Here is a 13504-nt window from a genome sequence, read left to right as displayed (position 1 = left end):
TAAGTGCAAAGTACTACACATAGGAAGGAAAAAATCAAATGTACAGCTACAAAATGGGGAATAACTGGCTAGGTTGTAGTATTGCTGAAAAGGATCTAGAGGTTATATTGGATTACAGATTGAATATGCGTCAACAACGTGATGCAGCTGAGAAAAATAATAGTATTTTTGGGTATTGTGATGGGGTGTGCTCCCTGCACTGGCCCTGCAAGGGTTGAATTGGGCCAGCTGGGCCCAATTAGCTAATCAGGCGGAAAATGGGGGAGCTTTAGGCTGGTAGCAGCTAATTAAAGAGACACTCACCTATAAGGGACAGGTGAGGCTTCTACAAAAGACAGGAAATTAGAAGCAGAGAGGGCTACAGTCACTACCTGGGAAAATGGAGGTGTGTTTGGGGGGCTGGAGAAATGAACTGTCTAAAGTTACACCGTGGAAGAAGGAAGTGGAGAGACTGGCAAACCCAGAGGAGTGGGCAGGGCCAGGACCAGTGCTTAATCTGTGCCAGGGCTTGCCAGGGCTGAGCCCTGGCACCTCTAGGCTTGGTAGTTCATAGCCCCAGAACCTCTGAGCTTTCTGCATCAGTTATGAATGTAAGAAAATTGCTTGAGCCCCAGCACCTCTTTCATTACATATTAAGCACTGGCCAGGAAGTATAGATGCAGCTCAGGGAAAAGCAGCAAGGTGCATGGAGTGGATCTTGGCTGCTGTGTACAGGGTCCCTGAGCCAGAACCTGGAGTACAGGGTGGGCCCAGGTTCCCCTGCAGCCACTGTGAGAGTGGCACTGTGAGGCAATGAAGCCTGAGGCTGATGAATAGTGGGAACCTTGACACACTCCCCCTGGAAGGGAAAACCACAACAGTGAACTAGCCAGAGGGCTGATTCACGAAGAGGATGCTGTGGGTCCTGAAGTGAAAGAGTGGCTGCAGAGGAGAAACTAACTGGGTGAAGAGGTTTCAGAATAGCAGCCGTGTTAGTCTGTATTCGCAAAAAGAAAAGGAGTACTTGTGGCACCTTAGAGACTAACAAATGTATTTGAGCATAAGCTTTCGTGAGTAACAGCTCACTTCATCGGATGCATTCAGTGGAAAATACAGTGGGGAGATTTATATACACACACAGAGAACATGAAACAATGGGTTTTATCATACACACTGTAAGGAGAAGGTTGAGGGGAGATATGATTGCTCTCTATAAATATATCAGAGGGATAAATACAGGAGAGGGAGAGGAAGAGGAATTATTTCAGCTCAGCACCAATGTGGACACAAGAACAAATGGGTATAAACTGGCCACCAGGAAGTTTAGACTTGAAATCAGACGAAGGTTTTTAACCATCAGAGGAGTGAAGTTTTGGAATAGCCTTCCAAGGGAAGCAGTGGGGGCAAAAGATCTATCTGGTTTTAAGATTCTACTTGATAAGTTTATGGAGAAGATGGTATGATGGGATAATGAGATTTTGGTAAGTAATTGATCTTTAAATATTCAGGGTAAATAGGACTAATCCCCTGAGATGGGATATTAGATGGATGGGATCTGAGTTACCCAGGAAAGAATGTTCTGTAGTATCTGGCTGGTGAATCTTGCCCATATGCTCAGGGTTTAGCTGATTGCCATATTTGGGATCGGGAAGGAATTTTCCTCCAGGGCAGATTGGAGAGGCCCTGGAGGTTTTTCGCCTTCCTCTGTAGCATGGGGCATGGTTGACTTGAGGGAGGCTTCTCTGCTCCTTGAAGTCTTTAAACCATGATTTAAGGACTTCAATAGCTCAGACATAGGTGAGGTTTTTCATAGGAGTGGGTGGGTGAGATTCTGTGGCCTGCGCTGTGCAGGAGGTCGGACTAGATGATCAGAATGGTCCCTTCTGACCTTAGTATCTATGAATCTATGACAGTGATCACTTAAGATGAGCTATTACCAGCAGGAAGGCGGGGGGGGGGGCGGGGGGAAGGAGGAAAACCTTTTATGGTGATAATCAAGGTGGGCCATTTCCAGCAGTTAACAAGAACTTCTGAGGAACAGTGGGGGGTGGGGTGGAGAAATAACATGGGGAAATAGTTTTACTTTGTGTAATGACCTATCCACTCCCAGTCTCTATGTACATCTACCAATATGATATATGCCATCATGTGCCAGCAATGCCCCTCTGCCATGTACATTGGTCAAACTGAACAGTCTCTATGTAAAAGAATAAATAGACACAAATCAGACGTCAAGAATTATAACATTCAAAAACCAGTCGAAGAACACTTCAATCTCTCCAATCACTCGATTACAGACCTGAGAGTGGCTATCCTTCAACAAAAAAACTTCAAAAACAGACTCCAACGAGAGACTGCTGAATTGGAATTAATTTGCAAACTGGATACAATTAACTTAGGCTTGAATAGAGACTGGGAGTGGATGGGTCATTACACAAAGTAAAACTATTTCCCCATGGTATTTCTCCCCCCTACCCCACCCCCCACTGTTCCTCAGACATTCTTGTTAACTACAGGAAATGGCCCACCTTGATTACCACCATAAAAGGTTTTCCTCCTCCCCCCCACCTTCCTGCTGGTAATAGCTCATCTTAAGTGATCACTCTCCTTACAGTGTGTATGATAAAACCATTGTTTCATGTTCTCTGTGTGTGTATATAAATCTCCCCACTGTATTTTCCACTGAATGCATCCGATGAAGTGAGCTGTAGCTCACGAAAGCTTATGCTCAAATAAATTTGTTAGTCTCTAAGGTGCCACAAGTACTCCTTTTCTTTTAACTGGGTGTAATCGCTGTAAGGAGCATCTGCCTGACTGAGTTAATCCCCAGAACCGCCAGAAGGTGGCACTTTCCAGCTGTGAGTAGAGCAACCCTGTCACCGGTGTATTAACAGGAGCGACTTACGTTAGACACAGGAGGCAATTATCCCTCTCTAGTCAGCACTGAGGCCTCAGTTGGAGTACAGTGTCCAATTCTGGGCGCCACACCTTAGGAAAGATGTGGACAAACTGAAAACAGTCCAGAGGAGAGCAACAAAAATAATGAAAGGTGTAGAAAACCTGACTTATGAGGAAAGGTTAAAAAAACTGGACACACTCAGTCTTAAGAAAAGAAGATTAAGGGGGGACCTGATATCAGTCTTCAAATGTGTTAAGGGTTGGTGTAAAGAGGACTGTGATCAATTGTTCTCCATGTCCACTGAAGATAGGATAAGAACTAATGGCTTAATCTGCAGCAAGGGAGATTTAGGTTAGATATTAAGAAAAATGTTCTAACGATAAGGGTAATTAAACTCTGGAATAGGCTTCCAAGGGAGGTTGTGGAATCCCCATCATTGTAGGTTTTTACACAGGTTGGACACCCACCTGTCAGGGATAGTTCCGGTCATGGGTGCCCAACTTATGGCCCACGGGCTGTACATGGCCCACCAGAGCATTTCATAAGGTCTTCAACACAATATAGTAATGGCTAATTAGGGAGAAGGTTATGTGTTCTTTACTGTTTCCCGCCCCCCCGTTTTCTATAATTCTGATACGTTTTGTTCACTGATTTTTTTAATTTGTTTTAAATAGACAATACTACATATAGCTTGTATCTATCTAAATATATACAAAACAAGTTAAAATATAAATCAATACAGGTGACTTTACATCTTATGAAAATGTGTAGAATCTGCGTGGCCCACACAAGGTTGTGCTTAGGTTTATGTGGCCCTCCTGGGTAATAAGGTTGGGCACCACTGGTGTAGGTATACTTGGTCTTGCCACAGAGCAAGGGGCTGGGCTTGAAGACTTCTTGAGGTCCCTTACAGCCCTATATGTCTATGATTCTATGAAACATCAGCTGCATAATGGGGCATTAGGATTTTAAATGAATGGTGATAAAGCTGCTGCACAACTAGAAAAGAATTTGTCAATATACTGCTGACCAGAAAAGTAAAGTTATACTCTCCTCTTCACAAACTCATACCACAGCATCTCTAACTTGCACTTAAACAGCCATCAGGAATGGGTAGAAGAGATGTCATCATGACAGCTCTTCCAAATGAAGGTACTGTCACCACTCCAGCACACTCTCCCATGATACCACTCTGCTGAGTTGGCATTTGAGCGAAACTCATGACCCCACAGATGAGTGCACCATCAGCTAATCAATGCAGTCTTTTTAGGTAGGTGCTACTGTAACCTGCTGGTGAGTGTGACAAGGCTACTGCTGTCCTGATCTGCAGAGGTTGAGAGTGTTACAACCCCAGCTAGAGAGGTTTGGCTCTTTTGCTCAAAAGCATGAGCCTCTATTATCTATTTCAAGAGGTCCCTGGAATCAAGATAGCAGCTGTTGCTCTTTTATAATACAGACCGCCTTCTCTAATCAAATAAGGCCTGTATTCTACTGTTACACCTGTGCAGCAAACCCTTTAAAATTGAACTTGTGGAGCAAGGTAGAATTTGGCTAAATGTAGCACTTCTAGGAAGTAAACTGCAACTCTGGGTAGAGCAGACTGTATGATATAAAGTTGTTCCTTCACACAATGATTTCTTTGGAAGAGGTGCTGAACTTTCTAGGCTGGTGTCAAAGTATGATGATTGTCACTGGCTGATTGTGCAGTGACTGCAGGTAATACAGTTATCAGGAGGATCACTGACCATCTTCTGAAATAACATGTGAAATGTTTGCACTGTGTTACAGAGAGGCTAAACCTGAAGATTCAGAAGTATGGGATGCGCATTCTTGTGAAACCCAGGTTGTGAGAGTGCCATCAGACCTGCTGCTCGATATGCAAATTAGTCTTTCTATGTATAGAAAAGCTGCTTCTCTCCAGCAAGTTGTTCCTCCTATTTTTAAGATGTGGAGGTGGCTTGAACTGTGTGCTCATCTGACTCAGACATCAGTGTAGCTCATCGCACTGCATGGATTCAGTTGTGGGGGAGTCCACGAGATTCCAGGTGCTCCCAGGGTAAAAAAAGAAAATGGGAAAATACTGAGAGAGAGGGGCTCTATTAGAAAACACTTCTGAAAGTCCTTTGGGGGCAAGAGGAAACCTTTCTGGGTGCTAATTACAGTAGATCTCGTGTGATTATCCTTATTTCAAACTGGAAACAAGGTATGCATCCGATGAAGTGCTGTAGCTCATGAAAGCTTATGCTCAAATACATTTGTTAGTCTCTAAGATGCCACTAGTACTCCTTTTCTTTTTGCGAATACAGACTAACACGGCTGCTACTCTGAAACCATTTTTAAAACTGAGAGTAATAAATTGTTGTAACTACTTACCAGGAGCTATGGTGGATTCTCCAGCACTGACAACTTTAAAATCAAGCTTGACTATTTTTTCTAAAATCTGGGGAAGTTCTCTGGCTTGTGTTCTACAAGAGGTCAGATTAGATGACCATCTGGCCTTGGAATCAATTAATTAAATCTGGATATTTTGTGGAATTAACATTTCATATAAACACTGCTATATACATTTTTGTACGTAAATTCATCCGACCTCTGACCAAAGCCCTTTGATGTCACTGGAAAGACTCCCGTTGACTTCAGTGGGCTCTGGATCATGCTCCATATAATTACCTAGGTCAAGCCTTAAGGTGAGTTTGTATGGTTTTCTGAACTCTTACGTTAATCAACCATGTGTGTCTCAGCTAACTCAGGGGTTGTCTTTTTGCAGTGTGGGGCCCTTTCCAGAGGTGTGAAGCCCAGGTAAAATGTATAGAGTTCTTGAAAACTTTGTGGCATGATGAGTTTACTACTTTGACTTGGGTCTACCGTAACTATTCAGCCATTGTAAGCTATCTACCATGTACTTAGTTACTAATTATTACACAGGAGGTGTATGGCATTTGTGCCTTGCAAAAGCTTTGCTTGCTGTTTTGCTTGATGGCATGTCAAAACCTCCAGATCCTGCCTGGTTTAAAGTATAAACTGACCCAGATTCAACTTGGCAGATTTGTGATCCTGGTCCAACTCTTGGATTTATAGCCAAGCCTGAAACCAGGATAGCCTGAGTTATGGGCTCTTGTCGCACCAAAGTGGGTTAGGAAAGCATCAAATACATGAGCTGGAACCCCTGACCAGAGGACCGATCCTATATGCTACAAAAGGGCCCCACAGCATGCAACCCTGCTGCTTCACATGAAAAATAAATAAGTGACGTGTCCCTTATTTTGAGTTGACCAGTCTCAATCCATTTTTGAGCCATAATCCATCCCTCTCTGCGTACACTTGGAGGCCATTGTTCTACTTCTAATTCACAAGGCTGTGGGGGAGGGAGTTCCCCGAGTGCTTTCCTCTCTCTGGTTTTTAGTGCAATCCTGGTCTCCCATGGCAGCTTTGATTTAAACATCTGGTGCTGAGCATCTGGGGAATCTGAGGCTCCCTTCCAGAGAGTCAGCTTTACTGTGTTTGTCTTAACTGTCCCTGTAATGTTTAAACCCAAAGTCATATCCATAACCCAAATGTATTACTAGAGAATTACTTGGGTCTGATATTTGGTCATCCCAAGCCTTTTAATTGAAACACTTAGCAGTATTATAGCTCAGTTTTTTGGTAACTCGGTGGTTGTTCTTGGCACTCCTACGCTCTCCCAGACCCACACTCGCAGCCCTCTCCGTCTAGGCAGCCCAGCATGTGGGATTGCCAAGAGTTGAACGTTTTGCAATAACGCTGCTCCAAGTGTTCATGTCTGGCACAGATGCTGCCTGTTTCTCAGTATGCCTCCAGTGTCCTTGCACCTTGCTTTGTATCTCCCTGATGGAGTGGTATTTGCTTGTTTTAGCTAAAGTGGGCAAAACAAAGTGCTGGACTCTAGGTAAGGTTGCCGACTCTGACTGAAGCTATTCTAGGAGATTTTTTCTCCCCAACATGACATAATGTCATTTTCTTAAAACATCCTATTAAAATCTCCCACACTGCTTTCAATAAAGACTCCAGGCCAATTCTGGAGGGTTGGCAACCATAACTCTATGCTATGTAACCCACCTATAACAAGCAACTCTAAGATGAGTAGGAAAGAAGGACTTGTAAGCAGACCTTGAGAGACCTGGGTTCAATTCCTGACTCTGATAGATGCTTTCTACACTGGGATCCTATGAAGATATGAGCCATTTAGGCACATACATAGGAGTGAATGAACTAGGTTCTGAATTGACTGCTTCTCCAGGGGTAAGCTGGCACGTCAGAATTGCTATACTGGATCAGACCAGTGGCCCAGCCTCTTTAGTATTATCTCTCTGATGAGGCTGATACCAAAAGCTTCAGAGAAAGTTTCAAGAAACCCTATAATAGAATGATTTCCCCACAGGGGAATCTTATTCCTTGCCCCATCAACTAGTGGCTGGCTAGGCCCTGAAGCATAATATGTTCTTACTCCTTAGATGGTTTTGGTCCTATGCTGAAGAGTCTGGAGCAAGAAGCACCTCTACAGAGTTTAGTTGAAGAGCTAAAATCAACATAAGGAAGCTGGAGTAAATATTTCCTGTTGCCCACATCCCATTTGCCCACCCTGCCTTCAAATGCCAGCTGCCATAATTTAGCACCAAACCAACCACATGAAAAAAACCTCAGCTAAACTTTCCTGAGTTCCTCAGCACAGCACACGGTTGTTAAATGTATTTGTGTGTGTGTGTGTGTGTTTGTGTGTATTGTTCGGCTTGGCTTTCATTTCCTCTTCTGGAGGGGATTAGGCATTTAAACCCATGAATCATTGCAGAAGCCACTAACGTTGCCAGCCCTTCTTGGTAATGGATATAAAGAAACTATGATAATACCGACTTAAGTCAGCATGACTCCAAAAGAAGTTCACCGGTGTCTCAGGCATGCCATTGTTCCTGGGGTGCAGCGACGGCAGGATGTTTTCATTTGGCTGTTAACCATGAAGCAGGCTGCTGAGAAGGGTGGGGAGGTAGGATGGGGATGGATTAGAATACACTTCCTCAGGTAAACTGGATGTCTTCCATGAATACGTGCCACTTTGGCATCTAACAGAACTGAGTTCCGCTTGTAACGTTCCACCTGCATCATCTCCATAGGGAGCCCTATATATCTTGGCACTCTCCTTCAGTTTCTGAGACAGCAGTATCTCCCATAGCCAGAGGTGATGCGTGGGGGATGGGCATGTGGAGTCACGTGACCCCTCCCCTCCCCACCGCCGCTGCCCCAGATTTGCTGCTTGGCTTGGACAGAGCGTGCGCAGTGACACTGCTGAAGCTGGCTGCCATCACTATGCCCCCCCCCCACATACACTATTGGCAGGCACAGATAGTCTCTGCCTACAGCAGTGGTGCTCCACATATGGGCGACTAGTTGTCTCTGGGGAAGTGATTCATGAATTTTTTCTGGTTGGCTTTTCTTTGCTCCTCGGCTGAAGCTGATTTGCTCAGTCACTACTTGCTGGGGCCTCCTGGCCCCCAAGCCAATTTACAAAGCCCATGCCACCTCCTTCAACAGGTCTGGAAATATCAGCTCGAAGGGTCCCAGAGCACAGATGGGGTTGGGACTGGGCCTGGCTGTGATGAGCTGAATGGAATAGCCAGCTGCTCACTGCCACTTGTCGGGGCCTGGTGATGGGTCTGCTGCACCTCTCCCTTGTGGAGACTGAATGCAGCTTTGGGACACACCACATTGCTGATCTTTCTTCAGAAGTCAAAGTTAGGAATACAGAATCACACTTTCACTGGCTTTGCTAATGTGAGAAGTGCAGGATTGGATCCTAAGGGCCAAGACCTCAAGCCCAATGAAATCAGTGGAAAGACTCCTGTGGACTTCACTAGGCTTTAGATCAGGCCATAAGTGAAGCAGACAATATCCCCAGCTATGGATGAGTATTGTGTGGTTTTTTTCTCTTTAAAAATAATGGGAGTAGATGAGACAGAAAGCTTCTCCTTCATTTGTAGCGTTCATAGCAATCTATTTTTGGCTTGTGGTGAATCTTTGATCAGTAGTGCAGTAGCAGAACCTACAACTTCTGTCCCGGAGCTGTCTTGGATTTTAAATCCTGTTGGGAAAAAATTAACAGCAGAGAGCAAATTATCTGCAATTTGCTGTACTTTTTATACAGTTCTCTACTGCTAATGATTAAATAATCTATTCAAAGTATAAATTGCCTTGTTCTTGAAGAGCTATAGCTCACTGTAAGATATACTTTTAATAACAAACTACAATAGACAATTGTGGCAGGTTTCTGCTACATTTGTTTTAGAAAGGACACCAAGTGAAGTTAAGAAGAATGGGGTGCAGGGGTGGGGATACCTGTAGCATTTCAGTAGAGACTAGAGTGTGTTTTATTTGGATTATAGTAATATCTAGACCCCTCAACTGCAATTAAGGGAGTAGGGAGCCTTTCTGTATGTGTGAGAGTTTCTGCCCCAAAGAGCTTACAATCTAAATAAACATGACTACCAAAAAATTGGAACTGGGGGGAGGATGCAACTTACTGGCAGTGAACAGTATGTTGGTTTGCAAACATAATGGATGTTCAAAGATATTGGGGCAATTCTGGTGCATTATAATACTCACTGATGGAAGCACATGGATTTATTGGGGCAATGCAAGTCCCAACTCTGGTTTACACAGGCAGAACTGAACATCCTGCTCTCCCCTCAGGTCAGATCAACAACATACAAGATAACTTAATATTTAAGATAGTTCTATCACTATCTATTGGCAGAGGTGCTGTCTACACTAATGATTACAGCGTCTCAACAAAATTCCACTGATTTCAATAGAGCTATGGAATTTACAACAGCTGAAAATGGTCCATTACTACCTGATGCTCACCAGTCTTCGTTTTTGCTTAGAAAAATAACTACACTAGTTGCACATTTTATTTAGCTCTTCACTAAAATTGATGGAGTTCATATTAATATTAATTTTGAAAGTCTTTCATGTAAACTATCTCAAACTGCTTTACAGAGATTGCACAAATCATGCCAAGAAATACTGACATATAGCAAATAATTCAAATCAATGCACACCAGGAATACATACAGTCCAGTGGTATAAGCTAGAGATGGGTCTGAACTGCAGCGTTGGAACTGGGTTCTGAATGTTTCCAAAAGTCAGGTGCAGGATTTTAGCTGTGGTCTGTCTAAATGTAAGCGGGGGGAAAAGTCCCATTATTGTGGGGAACTTTCTTGGCTTCTGCACTACCCAGGTGAAGTGGGCTAGCGAAAGGATCTGAGTCCTCGCTCCCACTTCCCTTACCCAGTGGCCTCCCTGCCCTTGAGAACTCCCCTTCCACTCTCCTCTGACAGAGTCTTTGCAACCCCAACAAGGCCAGACCCAGGATTCCCCAGCCCTGCTGTGGTCACTTAGGACAGGGGCTAGGGTGCCCCCACTCCGGGGTAATCTCTCTGCACTGGACACTTCTCTGACCCACTGACCATTACATACAATTTAAAGCAAATTCAAGTTATTTAATCAACAATTAATTTTAAAAAGGATAAGAGAAAATGGGAAAGGTTAAAGGAAACACATCACCCCGTTCTGTGGCAGGGAACATCACAAACAGTGCCTCTGGAATGTCCGGGCAGTTCACAGTCTGTTCTTTGTAAGTCCCAGGCCTTCTTCTCGGGCACTGGCAGTGCTCTAGGGATGCTGTGGGTTGGACACTTGCTCTGGTGGTGGCCACAGGCTCTAGGTAGCAGGGCCCTTCTTCCCAGTGTTGCCCCTGCTCTGTCAAGGTTACGATCCAAGCCTGGCCTGCAGAGCTTCTTGGCTGAGACGTCTCCCTGTGCTGGGCCCGCTGCCCAGGGTCCCCCTCGCTCTCTCCAGCTGCTTACCGCACCCAGCTCCGGACAGCTCCAGCCCCACCACTCTGTCTCAGCACTGCTGCTGCTGCTCTGCCTCCAGCTCCCTGGGCTGCTTCTTTGGCCCCTCTGCCTCTGGTTGCTCCAGCTCTACTCCCAGCACTGACCTGCTTCGTGGGCTGCTTTTCTGGCCCCTCTGGCTCTGGTTGCTGCAGCTTTCTTCCCAAGGCAAGTCTGCTCTCTCTGGGCTGTGCCTCTGGCTTTGGAGCTGCAGCTCTGCTCCCAGGACAGGGTTTGCTCTCTCTGGATCTGGCACAGCTCTGCTCCCCAGCTCAGCTCGGGCCCCTGCTTTCTCCTTAGCTCGGCCCCACTCTGTCTGACCCAAGCAATTCCAGCTCTCAGGAAGGACGGGACCTCCCTGGCCTCCTGACTCTCTGATTAGCCTTCCTGCTCTGTCATTCAGGCTAACCTGGAGCATTGGACTCTCCCCATTGTTCCTGGGGGCTGTCAGTCTCAGGGTCCTGATGCTCCATCGACCCTTCCCCCTTTTTAGTACTGGGAGCTAGCAACTAAAACACCCCCACTGAATGTTAGTAAGGGGGCAACAGTCCCCTTACATAAATCACAACTGTGGTGTGGATGGCACTGTTAAAGCCTTTGGTCATAAGGCCAATAACAGTGACAGACAGAACGGGAAGGACATCTGTTTTAAGATGAGATTTGAAAAGCCTTGAAGAGGCGACGGGTTGGAGAAAGGAAATCTGTTCTCAAAGGCATGAGAGATTGAGGAGTATCTTGTATCAGTAATGACATGATTTAAAACAAAGGACTCGGGAAATTATAGAGCAGTCTGCGTAACTCTGATATCTGGAAAGATACTGGAACAAATTATTAAACAATCAGTTTGTAAGCAGCTAGAGCACAATAGGGGTATAAGAAATAGCCACCCTGGATTTGTCAAGAACAAGTTATTCCAAACCAGCCTATTTTTCTTCTTCAACAAGGTTACTGGCCTAGTGAAGAGGAGGGTAGGGTAGTCAGGATACATTTTGATTTTAGTAAAGCTTTTTTGACATGACAGTCTCATAAGCAAACTAGGAAAATTGTGGTCTAGATTTAATTATTATAACGTGGGCACAAAAATGGTTGAAAAACTACATTCAAATAGCAGTTATCAATGGTTCACTGTCAAACAGAGAGGACGTGTCTAGTGGGGTCACCCAGGGATCTGTCCTGGGTCTGGTGCTATTCAAAATTTTCATTAATGACTTGGATAGGATAATGGAGCGGAGAATATGCTTATAAAGTTCATAGAATCATAGAAACAAACATAGAAGTTTGAAGGTTTCAGAGTAGCAGCCGTGTTAGTCTGTATTCGCAAAAAGAAAAGGAGTACTTGTGGCACCTTAGAGACTAACAAATTTATTAGAGCATAAGCTTTCGTGAGCTACAGCTCACTTCATCGGATGCATTTGGTGGAAAAAACAGAGGGGAGATTGATATACACACACAGAGAACATGAAACAATGTGTTTATCATACACACTGTAAGGAGAGTGATCACTTAAGATAAGCCATCACCAGCAGCACTCTCCTTACAGTGTGTATGATAAACACATTGTTTCATGTTCTCTGTGTGTGTATATCAATCTCCCCTCTGTTTTTTCCACCAAATGCATCCGATGAAGTGAGCTGTAGCTCACGAAAGCTTATGCTCTAATAAATTTGTTAGTCTCTAAGGTGCCACAAGTACTCCTTTTCTTTTTGAGAAGTTTGAAGATGACATCTAACTGGACAGGTTGCAAACACTTTGGAAGACAGGATTAGAATTCAAAATGAAATCAACAAGATGAAATTAAATACAAATAAGTACGAAGTACTACACTGAGGAAGGAAAAACAATCAAATGTACAACTACAAAAGGGGGGAATAACTGGCTAGGTGCTGACATTCCTGAAAATGATCTGGAGGTTATAGTGGATCACAAATTGAATGAGTCAACAATGTGATGCCGTTGCTAAAAAGGTTAATATTCTGGGGTGTATTAATCTAAGTGTTTTATGCAAGATATAGGACATAATTGTTCCGCTCTACTTGGTACTAGTGAGGTCTCAGCTGGAGTATTGTGTCCAGTTCTGGGCACCACACTTTAATAAAGATGTGGACAAATTGGAAACAGTCCAGAAGAGAGCAACAAAAACAATGAAAGGTTTAGAAAACCTGACCCATGAGGAAAGGTTAAAAGAACTGGACATGATCAGTCTCAAGAAAAGAAGACTGAGGGGGTACCTGAGATCAGTCTTCAAATATGGAAAGGGCTGCTGTAATGAGGACTGTGGTCAATTGTTCTCTATGTCTGATGAAGGTAGGACAAACAGTAATGGGCGTAATCTGCAACAATGGAGATTTAGGTTAAATATTAAGAAAACATGTTATAACTATAACAGTAGTTCAGCTCTGGAATAGGCTTCCAAGGGAGGCTGTGGAATCCCCATCACTGGAGGTTTTTAAAAACAGGTTGAACACACACCTGTCAGGATGGTTTAGGTTTATTTGGTCCTGACACAGCACAGGGAGCTGAAGTTGGTGACCTCTTGAGGTCCTTCCAGCCCAACATTTCTACACCCAAGGAGAAAGATAGAGAACAGGCTAGTGTTTTAGGTGAGAGTAAAAGGAGGGGGGTTACAAAGAGATCAAATCTGTTAGGTGGGCAGGCCCCAGAGAGAACATAAATTTGGGAACAAATTTGATGCGATGGTATCCATCTCCTAGCAGAAATAGAA

Source organism: Dermochelys coriacea, chromosome 7, assembly GCF_009764565.3.
Source record: "Dermochelys coriacea isolate rDerCor1 chromosome 7, rDerCor1.pri.v4, whole genome shotgun sequence".
NCBI classification, from domain to species: Eukaryota; Metazoa; Chordata; order Testudines; family Dermochelyidae; genus Dermochelys; species Dermochelys coriacea.
Note: the sequence above shows the minus strand (reverse complement) of the source record.